At 33.4% G+C, this 20,499-nt stretch overlaps 1 long non-coding RNA gene across 2 annotated transcripts in view; it reads right to left on the bottom strand.

Annotated features, from left to right (window-relative positions):
* Positions 1–762: 762 nt before the first annotated feature.
* LOC308610300 overlaps positions 763–20,499 on the bottom strand; it is a 45,770-nt gene continuing 26,033 nt past the window's right edge. The window contains exons 1-4 of one of the 2 annotated variants that reach the window (XR_014014499.1): positions 15,414–15,428; positions 6,302–6,523; positions 4,462–4,550; positions 763–902 (exon numbers count right to left, since the gene is read on the bottom strand). This is a non-coding gene — a long non-coding RNA (uncharacterized lncRNA). Of the gene's footprint in view, positions 903–4,461; positions 4,551–6,301; positions 6,524–15,413; positions 15,429–20,499 lie in introns of those variants that run through there. The other variant, XR_014014498.1, reaches the window with a different exon arrangement.

The raw sequence follows: 20,499 nt of genomic DNA, 5'->3' as shown, positions 1-20,499 counted from the left end.
TTACATATTATATTACACACACAAATGCATTCTCACTGGCATGGTATCACCTACATTATTATAATTTCCATTTCCTTTCCAATCCCTTTAAAGCCCATATCTGACCCTTAGACTTATTAAATTGCATTGTTTTAAACCACTTCTCCAATTTGTCAAGGTCATATTATGGTCATGTTGAATTTTGATCTTGAGAAAATATTAATCAGTCTTATCAACTAAAGAGAACTGTAAATTACTAAATCCACATGCTTTTCTATCATCCTAGTCTTGATGAAAATATTAAATAGCCTCTGGCCCAGGATTGACCTCTACATATAAAACTTCTGTCCACTTTGGTTGAGGAGGAACTATAAATGAGTTTGATTGTTCTACCTACTTTGTTTCCAATAAATAGGTCTCTGGTGCTGATCTCTTTTTATAAATTTGTGAATGAATTCAATTTGTAATATTTTTATAATATTAATATTTAATGTCTGATTTCAAGTCGTGGATGAAAAAATGCTCACATCAATGAAAACTACTACTTGCCCAAATAGATTAATAATAGTAACAACAATTAAAGTCGATTTTAAATCTACTGTCATGTTTATTTACTCTCCTGAATTGTTCCCACTGTGCCACTTCCTTACTTTCTGAATGTGACAGGTTCGTGCATGACGTCCTCCTCTAGATGCTGTGCCATTAAGAAATCTCTCTGATTATAATAGGTGATCATCTATGATGGATAATAAGAGAAATATGCTTGTGCATTTTCAATCACAAATCCATGTCTTGCACAATGAATTGATTTTACTTGTTGCTTGATCACGGGGACTTCTTCCTCTGAATAAATAAGACTTGACTTTGCCTCTTTATGCAGTCATCTGTTCACAGTTCTGCCTCTCTCCGGTAGACTGTGTCTCCTTAAAGACAAATGAATATTCATTCATCTTTGATCCCCATTGCTTAGCATGCATAGTAATTGTTCAACAAATATTTGTTTAATAAGTTAAACACCAATATGCCATGAAGTAGGAAAATCTGGAGATGTGAGTGGTCAAGATGGGGGGTGTGATTAAAGGACCCCTCTGAATTCTAAGAACAACATACTTAGGATGGAATGCATGAGTAATCAAACGGGCTGACTATTTGACAACTAGTATGTATTCAATTTTCAAATTCTATATTATAAGCATCCCTGAGTGTAATTTGAAATGGATAGACAGGAATTTTTATTTTATTTTTTCTAATGAGGAAGCAGTGTAGTTTTCTATTCTCATGGCCTCTGTTGCTTCCTATGAATAATTCTCCAATATCTTGACATAATCATTTTCAGGAAGCCAAGAGAGTCCAAAAGAAAATGACAAACAACAGAAATTGCTTTCATTTTCTAGTGTTTGGAAAAACATAAAAATAGGTTTAAGTTTTTCAAACATACTTAGATTTCATGAGATTTTACTTGGTTTATAATCAATATGATAAGAGGCATATATATGTATATAGAATCATCATTCATTTTAAATTGGAAATAATGTGTATTCCCATGGCTGATTTGCAAACTGTCAATAATAAGAACCAAGCTTATGTCCTCCTAAGTCTTTTGTAGCCCCATTTTAACACATTTTCTGGAAGTTATTTCACTTCAACCACTCTACTTTCTAAAAAAACAATAGATGACTTTTTAAAATTTTTCATTTCAAAATGAAAATATTAAAATATGCTAAAAATTGGTGCAATAATGGAAGCTACAACTTACCATGTAAGTTTGTTTGTAATTGAGCAAAATATGTTCCAATAATTTTTGCATTGTATTTGCCTTTCTCTCTGTAATTACTAACGCTTTTTCTTTCACTATGGAATGTGAATTTTGATTTCTCATCTTCAAATTTGCCTTTAAATACATTTCTACCCTTATTTTTCTTCCGTCTGGAAGCTAAGTTTTCAAGAGAAAATTTGTTTCCACAAATATTGAACGTCTTCATATTAGGAATAATTCTAATGCAACTACTTTGTATTTGGAAATGTGCCACTGTGTTTAGGAAGGCTAAACACATACTTTTGTGTAAGTTCAAAAAAGTTTACTCCAATGATTCAACCAAATATATTTCAAGCATATTGATAAGAATTTTCAAACTAATTGTGTGTGATAGCCATCATAAAGATATAAAATGAATGTCTGCTATTTTAAAACATAATTAAGCCAAGGAAAGGCTGTGCATAACTAGCATGTTCTGTAAAGATAATTGGCTCATTAACTAAATTCCAACAGCCCATTCACATTTCTAGATTTTAATTTTGAAGAATGGATGGAAATAGTAAGGTGAGCTCATTGCCCAATACACATAAGCATGTGACAATTTTAATTTCTGCAGAAATGCCAATATTGTATGAAATCTTATTAATAATGTGATGGAATACAGTGAATCATGCTGTGAAAGAAGCACATATTTGACTGTTGTACATGTGTTCACACACACACACACACACACACAAACACACAGATACACACACATTTCTTTTCTCTCCTCTCTATTCTCATTTCAGTCCCATTTTTCCTTTTCTTAGATAAAGGTATCATGAATTGAATATAAATACTTTGAATCCATGCTTGAATTTTTTACTATATGCAAATGAATCCATGAAAAATACATGATTGCTTTGAGTTTTAAAAATTTGTATACATGTCATCATGCCAAATATGTAATCTTGAAAATCATTTATCATGTATATAATTAATTATTTCGAGTGAAGTATGGCACTGCATCTTAAAAATAGTTTATATGTCTTTTGTAAGCAGCATAAACTGGAATTTTTAAATTTATTTTTATTGTCTCGGTGATCAAATGTATTGTGATTATTGATCTATTTCTCCTTTATTTTTCCATGTTTTATCCCTCCCGGTACTAACTTCGTTTAAACACATTTTTCATTCTCTTTTTATGGTCTACCTTTTTATGAATCATATATGAAGTATTCATTTTTAGTGTTTTCTGAAAAATTCGACATATATTTCTAACTTTAAAAAGTCGAAAACTAATTATCTCATCTTCCTCTTAAGTGGTTCATGGACCCCTCAAATTTTAAATCTGATCTCCAGTATTTCAGTATATTATCTAGTGTTTTAGTATTACTTTGTACATACCAACATTGGCTATTATTTTTTACACTCAACCGTTATTCAGATTCATTCCAACATTACAAATTTCTTTGCTGGTCACTGTTCAGTGCACCCTCCTACTTCTTTTTATGCTTATTTTCTTTCTTACTGAAGAACATTATTTGTACAATGGTCTCCAATCTTGCCTAAAACACATGAGAATTATGTGAGAAGTTTTTAAAACTCCCATTATTGAAACACCGCCTAGATCACTTTGGTTAAAAAAAAAAAATCTCCAAGTATTGGCTTCAGGCATCAGAATATTTTTTAATTCCTTCAGACAATTCCAATAGCTGCTGCTACTGCTTTAGTCATTTTTTGTTGTTGTTACAGTTTGTGGGTGGTAATTCCTCTTTGTCTATGAATGAAAATTTCTTTACTTCTTGTTCTTGAGTAGTTTTTTAAAATGAGGTATAGAATTTTAATTTGGATAACTATACGTCCTCAGTACTTTGAAGATATTATTCTATTGTTTTCCAGCATCTACCTGTTTTCTGATAAGACAACGGATATTTAAAGCCAGCCCTCAAAAACAAGGCTTATTATTTCCAGGGCCCCCTTGAATTTCTGGGTTTCAACTCCTCCTCACTACTCTAATGTTGAATTTGTTTTTTCCCCTTAAATCCTGAGACTGGGGATCCCCCCCTTTTTTGTAAGCTTGTTGATTTGCTTTTTATGTGTTGCTACATGTAAAAGCAACATATAAAAGAAAACACAAGTATAACAAACTGTGTGTTCAGATTGGAAGAAAGGATTCTCAATATCAGTTCAGCCTATCCTATGAAAGCATTTACCTTGTTTCTTTTACAACTAACTTGAATATTATGAGTCTTACATCTAATATACAGTACTCTTCACCCTTCTTGGAATGTCTATGCTCAATAAAGACATTAGTTGATTTGTCACTATTATTGCTTTTCCTACATGTGAGTGCATTCAGAGTTCTATCCTGTCCCATATACATAGCATAATCTTATATTTTGTATCTAACTGGCATCAGTTTTCTGTTTTTTTTTTCAATTTACTTTTAAGCTTTACTTTTAGCAGGACTGTACTGAAATACACTTACACCTTAATAGATCTAATTGTCTGGACTTAAAATAATAGATTTTTGTATCACAGGGGCATTTGTCTTTACAGATACTGATTTCTGTTCTCTGCACATGTTTTCATGTTATATGCCCAGTGTAATATGAAGCGAGTTAATTTATTGTGTTACATATAGTAAAGAATCCAGCAGAATAATGTAATTTAGGGGTTTTTTTATTATTTCTATGAATAACAACAACATCAACAATAGTAGTAATAGAAAAGATAATTTCTACCTATAGCAAGTCTCAGTTTTTTCTTAAATGCAGTAGAAGGCCCTTCACACTCTATTTGTCCGCTTGGCTTCAGGTTTTCATTTTGTTGGCTAGAAGACAGATAAAGGGGATTATGGACAGAACTGAGCCTGGTTTCTGCTAATCTCAAACTTGAATTCTTTCAAGGGTTGCAAAATATGATTCAAGTATTTCACAGGCCTGTATAACCTTTGTCATCTCTCTGGTATATGTGCCATCATGGGTGGATTTGGAATTGACATTTTATATCTCTGATCTCAACTGTATAAATATTTGTTTAGACTGACTATCAACATAGAACGCAGACATTCTCTTCTGATGTATGGATGATAGAATAGTTCTTAACGGGGCCCCTATGGATGGGGCAGGCACAAACTAACAGAGGGCAATGAGGCAAATTTTCAATGAACTCAGATTTTATATTTTTCTTTAGGTAAAAGAGTGGTTGCTTCTATACCAAAAAACTATTTCTTATAATTTGGGTTACATTAAAAATATCTCATATTTACAGCCATTTATCTGAATCTATAAGAGTGACTTGGTTTTCTCAAATACATTATATATGGAGTCCTTTAGACTGGAATTAAATTAATCATGGTTGTATTTTTTTTTTTTTTCTATTGACTTCCCAGCTATTTTCCCCTAGGAAAACTCTCTTAAATAATCAAGAGAAATATTTTAGGCAACATTATGTAAATCATCACCCTTATTAGATGAATTAATATTCTTGAAGTTATAGCTCATTTCATGGAAATCAGATTAACCTGATGTTATGGGCATAGTCATTTATCAGTAAGTTATTTGTTAATATGCTCAGTATGTGACATAAAATATGTAACTTTAATAAGAGAGTGGATCACCTCAAATAATTTAGCAAATCTTGAAAATGATAAGGATTAAAATTGTGGATGTATAAAGGACACAGAAGCTTGGAGAACTTTAAAACCATCTATTTCTCTCCTGTTTCCCTCAGACAAGGAAATGAAGGCTGACACTTTAGCATGGTTTGGAAATCCTTCTAAAAATTATCTGACTTTCTCTTAGACTTAACAAGTAATTTAAAGTTTTAAGAACTGCAGAACTGATCACATGAATTACCATAATTTAGTCAAGAATTTTTTTGAATATCCACCTTTTGACAAACATTGTACATATATGTACCAGGCTGTAGAGATGAATAAAATCATCCTTAGTCTCAAATAACTGAAAGAAAAATCCCCCAATATTAGTGATTACTCAGGAATTAAGGATGATGCTATGAGAACATTTTTATAATGTGAAATTTATTAAGTTAAATAAAATATTTTGCTTTTGAGATTAGAATGCCTTGTTTTTGTTCTAAGGATACTGATGATAGATAGTGCTTGTATTTTGCAGAAGTTTTATGGGAGCAAAATAAAAACTTGGTAATGTGATATAAATTTGGTCCCCCAAGGCGATTTTTATTGTTATTTCTATTGGTGTTGTTAATGAGAGAAATTTCTGTGAGCTATTAGAAAAGAAAATGTGGATATCAATATCTAATCAAAAAGAAGGACAAGGGCTTCCCTGGTGGTGCAGTGGTTGAGAGTCCGCCTGCCGATGCAGGGGACACGGGTTCGTGCCCCGGTCTGGGAAGATCCCACATGCCGCGGAGCGGCTGGGCCCGTGAGCCGTGGCCGCTGAGCCTGCGTGTCCGGAGCCTGTGCTCCGCAACGGGAGAGGCCACAACAGTGAGAGGCCCGCGTACAGCAAAAAAAAAAAAAAAAAAAAAAAAAAAAGAAGGACAAAATAATGGATAATTAGAGAATATATATAACCAATAAATTAAAAATATACTCACATGCTAAGGAAGCACAGTGGTGGAAGTTTTGCTCATCATAAAGCTTTAACAGTGAGTAGAAGTTATCTTGGTGTCTTGGGTGTGGGAAGATATGCTAACAACCAGTGATAGATCCGTTGTAAAATTTGGAACTGTTTCTTTGGTATTAAATTTCACTTAAGACCTGTGCTTCTGGACAAGATGGAGTAATAGGAACTGGATTTACTCTCCTGGCTTAAACTGCTAAAAGTAAAAAAATATATATATTAAACAATAATTTTAGACATTGAAAAACAAACAGCATAAGACAACGGTTGTATAAAGCTGTTAATTATAATGATAACCCATAAAAACCAGTGGCATAATGTTTTGTGTAATACAGTTAAATGTTGGTGTTTGAACAAGTCCCTGGTCACCTGTAAAAAATAAAGGTGGATTCTCTTTTTATATTTATTAACAAAATGAATTTCATAGGGATGCAGTATTTAAACATGTTAAAATACTACAATTACTAGAAGAAAACATTTTTGTTTTATTTAATAAAAGTTAATTTTTTTATATTTTTATGTGTTGCATTTATTGCTTTAAGATTATACAAATATGTTTTGATATAATTTAATACATGCAGCATCAACTAGAGTATACAATACACAGACTATTCAATGAGTATAGCCTTAGTAGTGGGACAAAATTAGCCCTAACTTGTTTCAGTTGCGGCCTAATAAGGCTTACAAGGAAGCCTCAAAATGATCAAACTATTTCTTAACTACCTCTTTGAGCAAAGTTACAAATCTTTAAAAAAATAATACAACAACGCCCTGCAACCAGTAAAGTAAAATTCACAATATCTGACATGCAATCGAGAATTACCAGGGATGCAAAGACAAAGGAAAATATAACCCATAACAAGGAGAAAAATTAATTAATGAAAACAGACTGAAAATGGTACAATCAGTAAACAAAGACATTCAAACAGTTATTATAACTAATTTTCATAGGTTCAAAAAGGTTAAAGGAAAGCATCAACATCTTAAATAGACATATAGAGGATATAAAAATAACCCAAATTGAGTTCCTAGAGATGAAAAATATAGTTTCTGAGATGAAAAATAAACTGGATGGGATTAAAAGAGATGAGGCAATGCAGACGCAAAGATTGACCTCCCTGCAAAAGCAAAATTTTGTTATTATAATATAATCTGTCCCACTGAGTAGTCCAAATATAAAGTCTGAAATGAAAAATGCCAGCTTGGTCACCTTTTTTCACTTCAAATTTGCTTTACCCTTTCTGGTTTGTGCTTCCAAAAATAATTAAAGTATAAAATTATGAAAATTGTATTCAATGGTATTAAAATTAAGCATCTATCCATCTTATGGATTGCCCTGCATAATGCAAATATCTAAAATCTAAATATTATGTGTATATATACATATATGTATATATATCTCACTAGCAGAATGAAAAGAAAATATGAAAGTACAACACAAGTTGTGGAGGAATATAGTAAAGGAAACTAAAATTATAGTATTTTTGTTTTTAGATATAGTTGCTCTACGCAGTGGAAAAAATGATATGCGGATTAGCATATTTTATTTCTGAGAAGCATGAATCAATTTAAAAGGCGAAAGGGCAGATGAATTTGAAGAATGATTAATTTAAATACATTATCAGTCTTCAATTTTTTTGTTACTGACAACATCCCCTTTAGGATTTTCAAAACGCTGAAAGGAGGGATTCCAAGATTTTTAGTTGCTATTGAAGCAATTATTAGCAAATCCTTTCTTCTAATCTCATTACAGAAAATAAAGCCCTTTGTGCCCAGAGAACTCCCATTAGAACAGATAGCTAGTGGGAAGCAGCCACATAGCACAGGGAGATCAGCTGGGTGCTTTGTGACCACCTAGAGGGGTGGGATAGGGAGGGTGGGAGGGAGGGAGACGCAAGAGGGAAGTGATATGGGAACATGTGTATATGTATAACCGATTCACTTTGTTATAAAGAAGAAACTAACACACCATTGTAAAGCAATTATACTCCAATGAAGATGTTAAGAAAAAAAGAAAAAGGAACTGCATTTCGGAGCAGCTCAGAACATAGGTTGTACCACTCTGGAGCTATCCCACATTTCCTGTGTCTTATTAAATATTGTGTATATATGCTATATATTTATATCTCCATTTAAATATACATCTATATCTCCTAAAATACTGTCTCACATATAATGAAGTCACAGTTTCCAGATAGTTGTTCTGGAAGTCATTAGACAAAATATAGTCTCATTTATTTAAAAAATGTGAAATGAGAGAAATGTACGAAAAACTTGATCCATCTTTTGACTGAATTTGTAGTATTAGTACCTTCAGAAGAGGAAATAATTAATTTATTGTAAATTATTTTATTCCTCATTTATTAGAGAGGAAATTTATAAACTGAATCTGTTAGGGCTTAAAGGGTTTTTTTCCAGAAGATAATATCTGTGGTTCTCACCTTACACTGAGCAGTATATCACTAGTGAACAATCAGACAAATATGTACATTATTAAGTTATTTTATTTTCACTTGGCTTTTTAATACTATCATCTGATATACATCATATTAATCGACACTGCAATTTCTTCCTTGATTTGTATTTTTTTTTCTACAAACACTTTGCATTCCAACTTCCACGTATCTGATTTACTCATCCATGTGATGGTCTTCATCTTCAGACATCTTGCTGTCTGGGCTGTTCAACCCTGTGACAGTAAAAGCACACTCACTAGGGACTAAGAGTTTGAGAAGGACTTAGAAAATTGTTTGACACCTGAAAAAAATGGCTCCAGAATATGAAGAAAAAATCTGCAAAATTGAGATAAAAACTTGTGTAATTAATATTTTCAACTAATATTACTACAACAGCAATGTTACTCAGCTTTCATATAGTTATCTATAAATTATATTGGATATGTGACTTGGGCACATTTTAATGCATTTGATAACATTTAGGGTAAAGCTTCTAAAAGGGCAATTGCCTAGGACTGAGGAAGGTTTAAAAATGGCCCTGCACAGAATGAACTAGAAGTGACTTCAATGGGAGGCTGAGGCAGAGATGCTGGACCCGGAGAGCGACAGAGCAGGCGTACATTGGAGAGAGCTTTCCTCTACAGGAGAGCCAAGAATTTGTTACTTATTGAGGGGGGAGCATGAAGGTAGGGGACCCTACAATGAGAATCCTAGGATTGCTCCAAGAGTTCTAACTTGGATAAATGACAGGACGGTACTCTTTGGTGAATACTGAAGGAACAGCAACAGCAGCAGAAGTCTAAGAATGGAACTTTAACGTATCACAATGCCACCTTTAAAGTAAATTTGGCGTTCTTCTCCTTTTTGAATGAATGAAAATGCATTAATTAAAGACACGCACATTCACACACCTGCTAATATCTGCTCTTCTGCAATCATGTGTTTTCTGTATAGTGTCTAATCTATTCCAGTGGAAGTAGTGCTTAAACACTTCAATATGCCTCTTTTCAGCCATAAAGAAAAACTGTTTGACTGTTTCAACATATTTTAAATATATGTATAATCATTGCCAACTTATCTGCTTTGCAGATACTAGTTTCCTATACAATATTTAATATCTCCCTTTAGTGAAGATGTCATTGCTCAGTATTATGATTGTTTTTCATTTTTATTATATGTCTGAATGTTAGAATTATTGATTAATCTCTTTATTAATGGAATGATCTCAGCACAATGTTAAATACTCTTCTTCTCTACCATTATTATACGTTATTTTAAAGACTTTCCATACAGTTACTTTAAACGCGATTTTCAGATTTTTCAGGCTTTTTGAAGTCAGTAGGATAGGCTCCAGTGAGTAAAAGAAATGCTGGAGAACAACAATATGAATTAAACAAATTTAAGTAGTTAAAAAGCACTAATCTAGTCATTGAGAAATATATACTAATATTTACATAGTATGTATATATAAATCAATAGTTTCAAAATGAGATAATCTACTGAACAAAATATCTTAAAATGTGAATGAAAAGATGTTGTAAAATCTCTATATGATTAAAGTACAAAAATTTTTATAAGCTTGGAATATAAATAATAAGTGCATTTTTGTCTGGGAGACAAGTTGTTATCTGGGAAACCTCAAGGCATTTTGTAGATTATCGAAATCACTTTACTATCACTCTTGAGCATTTCTCCTATCAACTCTAAAATTAGTATTGGAAATTAGCATTATGACTATTTCACTATCAGGAACATTGAAGAAACTATTTCAAGTGCTAAACATTGGTTTTAACAAATAAAAAACAATTCATCTGAAGAAGATGTTACAGTGAACTGAGGAATTAAAAGATCTCAAAGTAGAGAAATTTCACTGACTGCAGTATAAACAACTTGAGGGTAGAGAGTGTCTGTTTTTCCTGTTTGCCCTCCAAATTTGGGAACAGTGTTATATGCACGGTGCAGGGTAATAAGCAAATATTTAACAAATGAAAAGTACTGAATTCATTACCTTGTGGTACAAATTAGGATTTCTTTTTTACTGTGACTAGAAGATTTTAATTTCAGCATTATGAATTATTAATGTCTTTATCTGATTCCCAGTTCTGTGTCAACCAAACTTATTTGAGTGATAATTAGAGGACTTCGTGTTTATCCTATCTTCTAGGATTTCACTTTTGCATTTCTGTTAATTCATAATTTTGATTTTTATTACACAACCAAAGACTATAAAAACACATAGAGCAAGCACTTGCCAAAGAACTCTAAATAAAACAGGTCTCAGATATGAAATTAGAGCCATACATGGTTATATTTCTAAGTGCTTCATCTAAAGAGAGACGTGCAACACTGCTGCATGAATTAATAACCTACGGTGACTTTTAAACCTACCAACAGCTGGCCCCTCTATCATATCTGATTTTATTCAATAGTCTAAGTGATAATAATTTTTTGATCAAGAACTTTATTTTACTGGTTGTAAAGGTGCGCGCATGCACGCACACACAATCCCCAGTGCTTTTAAAAATTGTGTGACAGAATTAATCATAACTATTGAGTTTAAATGTCATTTATCAACTTACTAAAGTGCAAGCATGCAGGGAAAATAAGCTAAAGACAAGACTTTCGTTTTTCAATTTAGTTTTAAAAAGTCTTGTAGAAATCTTTATGAAATTAACACAAAATGGTGGTACCAAAAATCTTTTTAGTTTGTTTATTCCCTAGTCTGTGGCAATGTAAACAGTGGAAGTTAACCCGGAATTTAAGTTAAGGAAAGCTATATTGTATTAAGTTTAGCCAAAATTCTCTAACTTGCCATATGTTTTCAAATGAATAAAATTTCTATTCTCTTCCCTCTCTCTTCATCTCCCTTAAGGTATGTCAACTCTAACCCCGCCCCCCCATACACACACCTTGTTGCCTCTGACATTATCTCCTTTACTAGATGTGCTTTTGTACTTATTGCTGCACAATAGTTCAACAATAAAATGTGATAAATGCAGGCAAAGTTGTTTCAAGAAAGAAGGTAAATGTCCTTACACATTTTCAACATAGAAACAGAATTTTTCAAAAATGAGTTACAAAATAGCAAAATTAAAAAAAGTTATAAAGTTTGCAGATAATGTTGTCATCCGTCTTAAAAGAAGAGGGATAAGGCACAGAAGAAATGTAGTGTTGAGGACAATGAAAATCAGCAGTTATTGCAATCTATTTATGCTGCATTCAATGGATTCAGAAGACAGAGGCTTGAGTGCTGTCGTTATTACTTGTTTGCCATTTGATGGTGGGCAAAATATCTAATTTCATTGGGTTTCTCTTTCTATGCCTCTAAAATGTGGATTCCCAGGCTAAGAAAATATTTCAAATCTTTTCTAGGTCTAAAAGTCACAGACCTTAGTGTACCCTTTATAAAGGCCACATTTTCACAAAAGATAGCATGCTTGTAAAGCACCTTTATAGAAAGAAAAATATATATTTAGAAAGTCCACTCAGCGTCAAGGGTTTTCTGAAGTCGTACTGCTGTTTATAACCAGGTGTAGGCCAGTAGGACAACACATTTGCTTTAATAACTGTCCAGATTTCTTGGAGTTAAAGATAAGTTTTTCATTATTCTAAGTGTTGACCTAAGAAATTATTGAAAATAAGGATTGTTCTAATTTACTTCTTGAATTGCCCAGTTCTTACACGGCCTGACATGAAAGGTGATTTAAAGATTGCATTTAAGTTTGGACATATAGCCTTCATCCTGCTGTTTCATCACAGACCTCTTACAGGAGAAACACGTGCAACCATTTTGAGTTTCTGAATGGGAGTGCTCCTTATAGTATTTTCCCCTTATACATTTCTTGCCAACTTACTCCAATTTGTATGTAGGTAGAAATTTATAAATTTCTCCAAGAACTTATTTTTATTTTTATGAATCTTACTGATTTTGTTTTAATACCGAGGACTTTATCAAATTCATAGACATTTGATAGAATAAAAAGCAAAAGCATAATTAGGAAAAATCCAAAAACCTCAAATAGAAAATAAGATGCTATGTTGTTAGTAACAGAAATTAGCACAAATAGACTGAAAAACTGACCACTATTGTAAACTGAGCTTTTAACTATGGCAGTCGCCAGGAAAAGGAGGGTTACCTGACTCAGGGGTCTTCTCCTCTTTCTTTGCCTTCTTTTAACAATCTCGAAAATTAAAGAAAGATTGAAATGACAATACAAATAATTTATTTCCCAAACCATTTGAGAGTAGTTGCCAACACAATGCAATGTCTCCCACAAATCCTCTAGTATTTCCTACAAACATATATCCAAATATAATCATGAAAATCAGGAAATTAACACTGACACATGACCACAGAGCTCCTAATCCTCAGACCCCTTTCAAGTTTTGTCAATTATCCCCATCATGTCCTTCATAATAAAAGGATCAGCCCAGCGTCACATGTTGCATTTAGCTGTCCTGTCTCTTTAGTTTTTTAATCTGGAAAAATTTCTCAGTCTTCCCTTGAATTTCATGAACTAGAAAATTTTAAAGAATATGGATCAGTTATTTTGTAGGATTTAGCTGTTTGTATTTGTCTCATGATTATTCAGGATATGTGTAGTTGGCAGGAATAACTCAGTGGTGAAGCTCTGTTCTTCTCACTGCTTCCTATCAAACAATTTCGGCAAACTTTTAACTTGTAACCTTACTGGAATATCACGTTACTCATTTGATTAAGGTGTATCACCCAGTCTTCTCCATTGTAACGTTATTTTTTTCTCCTTCATTATTAATAATTTTTGTGGTAAGGCACTTTGTAATTATGTAAATATCCTGTTCCTCATCAAACATAATTTACTCAATTTAATTATTAAAATCAGTATGAACTCATAGACTCCTATTTTATTCAATTGACTATAATACGTTTCTACCATTATTTATTTTGAGGCTTAGATTGTTCAAGATTTGTCCAGTGGAAACCCCTTCAGTTTGGCTTCTATATCCTTTGATGTTTCCCAATTATTCTTTGATATCTCCCTTCTTCTTCTTTTTTTAACATCTTTATTGGAGTATAATTGCTTTACAATGGTGTGTTAGTTTCTGTTTTATAACAAAGTGAATCAGTTATACGTGTATCCTCATATCTCTTCCCTCTTGCATTGCTTTCCTTCCCACCCTCCCAATCCCACCTCTCTAGGTCACAAAGCACCAGACTGATCTCCCTGTGCTATGCGGCTGCTTCCCACTAGCTATCTATTTTACGTTTGCTAGTGTATATATGTCCATGCCACTCTCTCACTTTGTCACAGCTTATCCTTCCCCCTCCCCATATCGTCAAGTCCATTCTCTAGTAGGTCTGTGTCTTTATTCCTGTCTTACCCCTAGTTTCTTCATGACTTTTTTTTTTTAGATTCCCTATATATGTGTTAGCATACGGTATTTGTCTTTCTCTTTCTGACTTACTTCACTCTGTATGACAGACTCTAGGTCCATCCACCTCACTACAAATAACTCAATTTCATTTCTTTTTATGGCTGATCCCTTACTTCTTGAAACAATAATATGTTCTAGGGTCATCTTATATTTTCCCTGTAGTTGTTCTAGAATCAGCCATTTCTCCAAAGAGCTTTAGTTCCTTCAGTTGGAGAGCTGTATTTAGAAACCAAGATCTGGACACTAGGTGTATTCATTGCTCTTCGGAAGTAGTGGTCCCAGGTACTCTCAATAGGCAGAGCTAGGGGATTTAGGTACATATATACATACACACATATGAAAACACACATTCATAACCATTTACACGTATTCATAAACACATTCATAAACATATGCATACATATTGTCTATGTTTAATTCTATAATGTCTCTATATTGAAAATCATCTGTTCACATTAACATCCTCCATTCCCTTTCAACACCCTTTCCTTCTAGTTTTTGCCCTTTTCATATTTTAACTCCCTCCACAGATATTAAAATAACACTGATTACCATATCCTTAATATCCTTACTTATTTGATCAGTCTTCCTGTATTTAAGTAAATTCATGTAGCTGCCACTTTCCCATCCCACCCATTTTCTCCACCTGGCATGTGTTTTGACTATCTGTACAGAGTGGTTGCCAAGGCCACTTCCTCATGTGGATGCCTTTTCACACGAATCAGACTTCAGCAGTCAACGCCAGGCTCCCTTATGCAGACATCCTCTCCCCTTTCTCAGACTCTGAGACCCAATGCCAAGTCATGTGGTTCCTTGAATGCCCACCTCCCCCATGCTGACAAAGGGTTATTTTACCTCACTTAATGGATTAATTTGTTCAAGAAGGGAAGGGATCACAGCACTATAAAGCAGTTATACTCCAGTAAAGATATAAAAAAAAAGAAGGGAAGGGACAAGGAAGGGGATGAAGACAGGGAGGTGGACAGGGGTGAACAGGTCCTTTTCTTTCTAAACAATGTTTGAAGAGGTCCTTCATTTAGAAGTTACAAAGACATTATGAAGTATCAGCTGAAGAACTGAAACAATGACATATATTTACACATCTATATCCCTACATCTATGACACACAATGTACACCTAATTTTATAGCAACCAAAATATAATTTAAGAAAACTTATGATGCTTAGCCATACACTTTAATACTCAGCAACTTACAAAAATATGCAGTGCCATTTGGCTATTAACTATCAGTCCATGTATATGAATGGATTTGTAAAACTCCTAGCCAAGAGTGCTTGGGATAGCGTCTCTACTGGTCCTTACTGGATCCTCTTCTTCTTTTGTCACTCTTTTCAGTCATTTGTTGATTCTCGACTCTATCTCACTGGTGACTTGCATGACCACTGGCAATCATATCTGGGCAAATACCCCAGCTTGGTGTCTCTCAAAGGGCTGACTGAAAACCATTTGCAACAGAATCTACTGAGGTACTGGATAAAATTCAGGTCCACAGGCCCTGCTCTGATTTCCTGCTCAGAAGCTCTTTAGAGAGTAATGAGTATTTGGAAAATACCTTAGCTAACTCTCACACATTAACACTGAAACCATGGTGTAGTTTGCATGTCTACAATTCCTCATAGTTCACGGTTTAAAACACATAGGTCTCAACAACTACAGTTCTTTTATTTTAGCTTCATCAATTCACATTTGTTATTTAACCAACTTGGAAATTGCCAGATGTGTGAATAGCTGCCAAAGAAAAATGTATCTATCTTTTGCAAAAATGTCTTCTACCAAATGTCTCTACAAAATGAAATGTAAATACCTCCTAAGATCTTCTTGGAGAAATATTACAGATTTTTAAACTCTTTCAGGTTTTAGGGAATAGCAAGTGCAAAGGCCCTGATGTTGGTTAAGCCACTGCAGAAAGAAAATCTGGATGTGTGTGTGAGAGAATAGTAGTAGTAAATGAGCTTGGAGAGTAGGGCAGAAGAAATACTGAATAAAGCATGTAGGACAGGTAAAAAGTTTAATTTTTATTCTAAAGTGATGGGAACGGGTTTTGGGAAATAATGTGATATGATTCATGTTTTTTTGTGATTATTCTGGCTATTGTATTGGTTATAGACTATAAGGATTGGGGCAAGAGGGGAGGAAGCAAGGAGGTTGTGGAAGAGGCTGCCTATTGCATTAGACGAGGCAAGCAATGATGGCTTGGAGTAAGTAAAGACGGCAAGAGTAAGGTGAGAGGTAGGTGGATTCAGGATGTATTTTCAAGTTAGAGCTGGCAAGAATTTCTGATGGACTGGACATAGGAATTGTGGGAAAGTGAGAGTTTAAGGATGAATCTAACATTTTTGGCCTGAGCAACTGGATGAGTTATGGAGCCAGGAAAAACTGGAGTGCAGTGGATGGATCAAAGCAAAATATTTAGTTTTATTTGCTAAGCTTGAAATGTCTATTATGCATAGATTGGAGATATTTAGTGGGAAATTGGAATTAGGAGTCTGGAGGTTAGGTGAGTGGTTAGGGCTAGAAGTATGAATTGGGGAGTCGTAAGTCATCTTCTCATTAAAGTAATGGGACTAGATTAAAACTCATGAGTAGTTAAGGTAGATGGAGAGTGAAGGGGGCCAGGAATGAGACTTAGGGTATTCTAACAGACATTGAGGGATGGGAGGCATCACCAAGGGATACTTCCAAGGAATGGTGAGTGAGGAGGGGAGAAATCTAGGAAAAGATGGTGTCCTGGTAGCCAGTGAAACAAAATATTCATTCTGGAAATTATGAAGTTCATTTTCCAAAGTTTCTTGAATTGATGATCATTTGAAACTTGGTATTTTAAAAAGAGCTTTAGCAAACAGAAAAGAGAATAATTTTCTATCATGAGTGATTGATTGCAGTAGCATGGGGAATGGAGAAGTTGTGAAAAGGGAATCAAGAATCTATGTAAAAGACAATTTTAAACAAAAGTATTCATTTAAAAAACAAGCACACAATATTTAGACATTATATTTTGTTTTTGTGTCAACAGCAGCTACAGCATGCTGTAAGTGAAAGATGAAGGATTACAGTTGAATATCAAATCAGGGAAAAAGGTGAAATAGTTGAATTCTTTGTAGATTTTTAATAGATTTCAAACCTCTATTGGTTTTGAATAATGTCATATTTCAAACATAATTTTCTAAATAATCATAACAATTTTAGAATCAGAATAAACCTTATTTAAATGCACATATAGTTCATTTTTATGGGTAAAACTAGGACTCTGGTCTTCTGATTACCAGTACTATTTCTTATTGCAACACACTGTTTAAATGTATAGATGATTGAAAAAAAGAGCATACCAGTCATTTCTTAAATGGTTTACAAAATATCAAGTAATTAAAATTAGGGGAAATAAAGCTCATGAGGATTAAATTACAGGAAGAGTTTATAAGAGGGCAAAGAAGTAGGAGATGTATTTCCACACAGATAAATATGAGATTTTAGGAGAAAATGACCAAAACTGCATTTATAAGGTCATGATACTAGCTAAATGAAATAAAGACAACCATCATGTGAATAACATATAATTTTGAAGGTAATTTTGAATATGGAGACTGATACAGATTAACATCTGATTATAATAAAAATCAGATAGGCAGGGTAATAAGGTCTTCTCTTCATCCAATCACAGCTTATCAGGAATAAGGGAACCTCTTGATACTTTGGTATGTGCCATTTTAGGACAGTGAACTTGCTACAAAGTGAACACTTGACACAAGAAATAGTTTAGAAACATAAATATGATTCAAGAAATTCATGGATGGTGAAAGCTATGTTGGATTATTTTAAAAAGTTAGGGATGACTAGGTTAAGTAACTTCTCTTTTTAATAACAGAATAACTGTCACATGAAAGATCTCACTATGCCATTGACAAAGATAAAATCCCGGGACGCCATGGCTTCACAGTCTAATAGTCTAGAGATACAATGTCCAGTATAGTGTCCATTAGTCACAAGTGGCTATTAAACACTTGAAATGTGGGCAAGTTTGACTTAGGAACTTAAATTTTAATTTTATTGAACTTACATTTAAAAATTTAAAAACACATGTGACTAATGGCTATAGTTTTGGACAGCACTAAGAACAATTCCATTATCATGGAAAGTTCTATTGACCAGAGCTGACCCATAACATTTTTATTTAATTTTACATTTATTCCTCTTTGCTAAGAAAATCGTCTCTCTTACTAAAAAAACAACATTAGCAAGATGGCTAGATATAAGATCAAGATGTAAAAATCTATTGGATTTCTATAGAAATCCAGGGACAAAGCGAGAGCTTAAAAATTATTTAAAATGGAAAAAAAAACTGCCTAGGAACAAATCTAAATAAAATTGTGCAAGACATTTATGGAGAAAATAAAACCTTATTGAAAGATATTAAAGAAGTCTTAAATAAATGGAGAGATACATCTTGTTTATGGATAGAAAAGACTCATCATAATGGTGTAAGTTTTCCCCAACTTAATTTATATAGTCAATACAATTACAATAAAAGTACTTAATAGAGGTTTTACAGGATTGCCAATTCAGAAATTTATGTGAATGGTCAAGAACAGCTCAGACACACCTAAAAAATCCATTCATTCCAAAATGGTCCTGGAAAACTTAATTATTCATAAGAAAACAAAGAAATTGGATAATACAGACAAGTCGATTGTAAGTGCATTAATGGCTTGAATATAAAACAAAGATACACTAGAACTTTCAGAAGAAAATATACTATATCTGGGTAGCATTAAACTAGAACAAAAAGACACTAAGCTAAAAGATACATTTGATTTCATTAAAATTGAGAGCCCCTATTTATCAAAAGACAACATTAAGAAAGTGAGAAGGAATGAAATAACTTATTTGTGTCATATATAGCTGACCAAGGATTATTTGCTTGTATTTAAAGAACCATAGAAATAAGTAAGAAAAAGATAAACAGTAGAAAAATGGACAAAAGATATTCTCTGGACTTCACAGAATAGGAAACAGAGGCAACTATTAAACAAGTGAAAGGATTCTCAGCCTGTCAGTAATTAGGGAAATACAAATTAAAACTGTTATGGACTGAATTGTGTTCCCTAAAATTCGTATGTTGATGCCCCATCTCCCAATGTGGCTGTTTGGAGACAGGGACTTTAAAAACATAATTATGGTTAAATGAGGTCATAATGGTGGGGCCCTTACTGATATGACTGGTGTCCTTGTAAGAAGAGGAAGAGATAAGAGGGATGTATACACACAGAGAAAAGGCCATGTGCGGACATAGCTAGAAAGCAGTGGTCATCTGCAAGTCAAGGAAAGAGGCCTCAGTAGGACCCAAAACTGCCAACATCTTGATCCTGGACTTCCAGCCTCCAGAACTGTGAGAAGATAAATCTCTTGTTTTTTAAGCCACTGAATCTGAGGTATTTTGCTAGGACAACCTGAGCAGACTAATACAAGGAACAAAAGACTAGAATGGCCATTCTAACTGGTGAAGCTATAGAGCAAAAGGGCTGAAAATTGATTCCATAACTTGGAAAACATTTTGGCATTATTTTTTAAAGTTGAATATTTGAATTCCCTACAAGTCAGCAATTCTACTCTTAGTATGTCTACTCTTTTACTTATGTTAAATCTTGCACATGTGTACCAGGAAACATTAAAATAAATGTTCATGGAAGTACTGTCCGTAATAGGCCCAAAACAACCCAAATATCATTAATAGAATAATAAACACATTTTCTTGTATTTATACAATAAAATATTATACAGTAGTACAAATGAATGAACACTAGTTAAAGCAAAGTGGATGAACCTTAGAAACATAATGTTGAGTAAAAAAGCAAGCACAGAAGACTAAAGTATGATATCAATTTTATAAATCTCAATAATAAGCAAAATTATGTGGATGTTGAACATAAAGCCAAGATCAGAGTGATTTCTTTGGTGAAAGCAGGAAGGTGGGATCAGGGTAGAGAACAGAGAGAAGACGCAGCAGTTTTGATTCTAGTTCTTAGTTTTGGTGGTGTGTTTGCAGGAGTTTTTATTATCTCTCATAACTTACATACAATTAAACATATTATTTTGTATATTATCTAATAATATAAAAAAATCAAAATCCATTATATACCAAAGATAACCCCTAGACATTAATTATAGAGAGTCCACTTTGAAACAACATACATAGTTACTCATAAATCTTCTGTAGTTGAAAGCTTTTAGCTATGAAATTCTTCCCCCTTCATATGAGGACTTTATGTTCCATAATGAAGGAAAA

The sequence above is a fragment of the Mesoplodon bidens genome, assembly GCF_964165515.1.
Source record: "Mesoplodon bidens genome assembly, contig: HAP1_SCAFFOLD_289, whole genome shotgun sequence".
Classification (NCBI taxonomy): domain Eukaryota; kingdom Metazoa; phylum Chordata; class Mammalia; order Artiodactyla; family Ziphiidae; genus Mesoplodon; species Mesoplodon bidens.
Note: the sequence above shows the minus strand (reverse complement) of the source record. Positions and strands in the feature narration are given on the sequence as shown.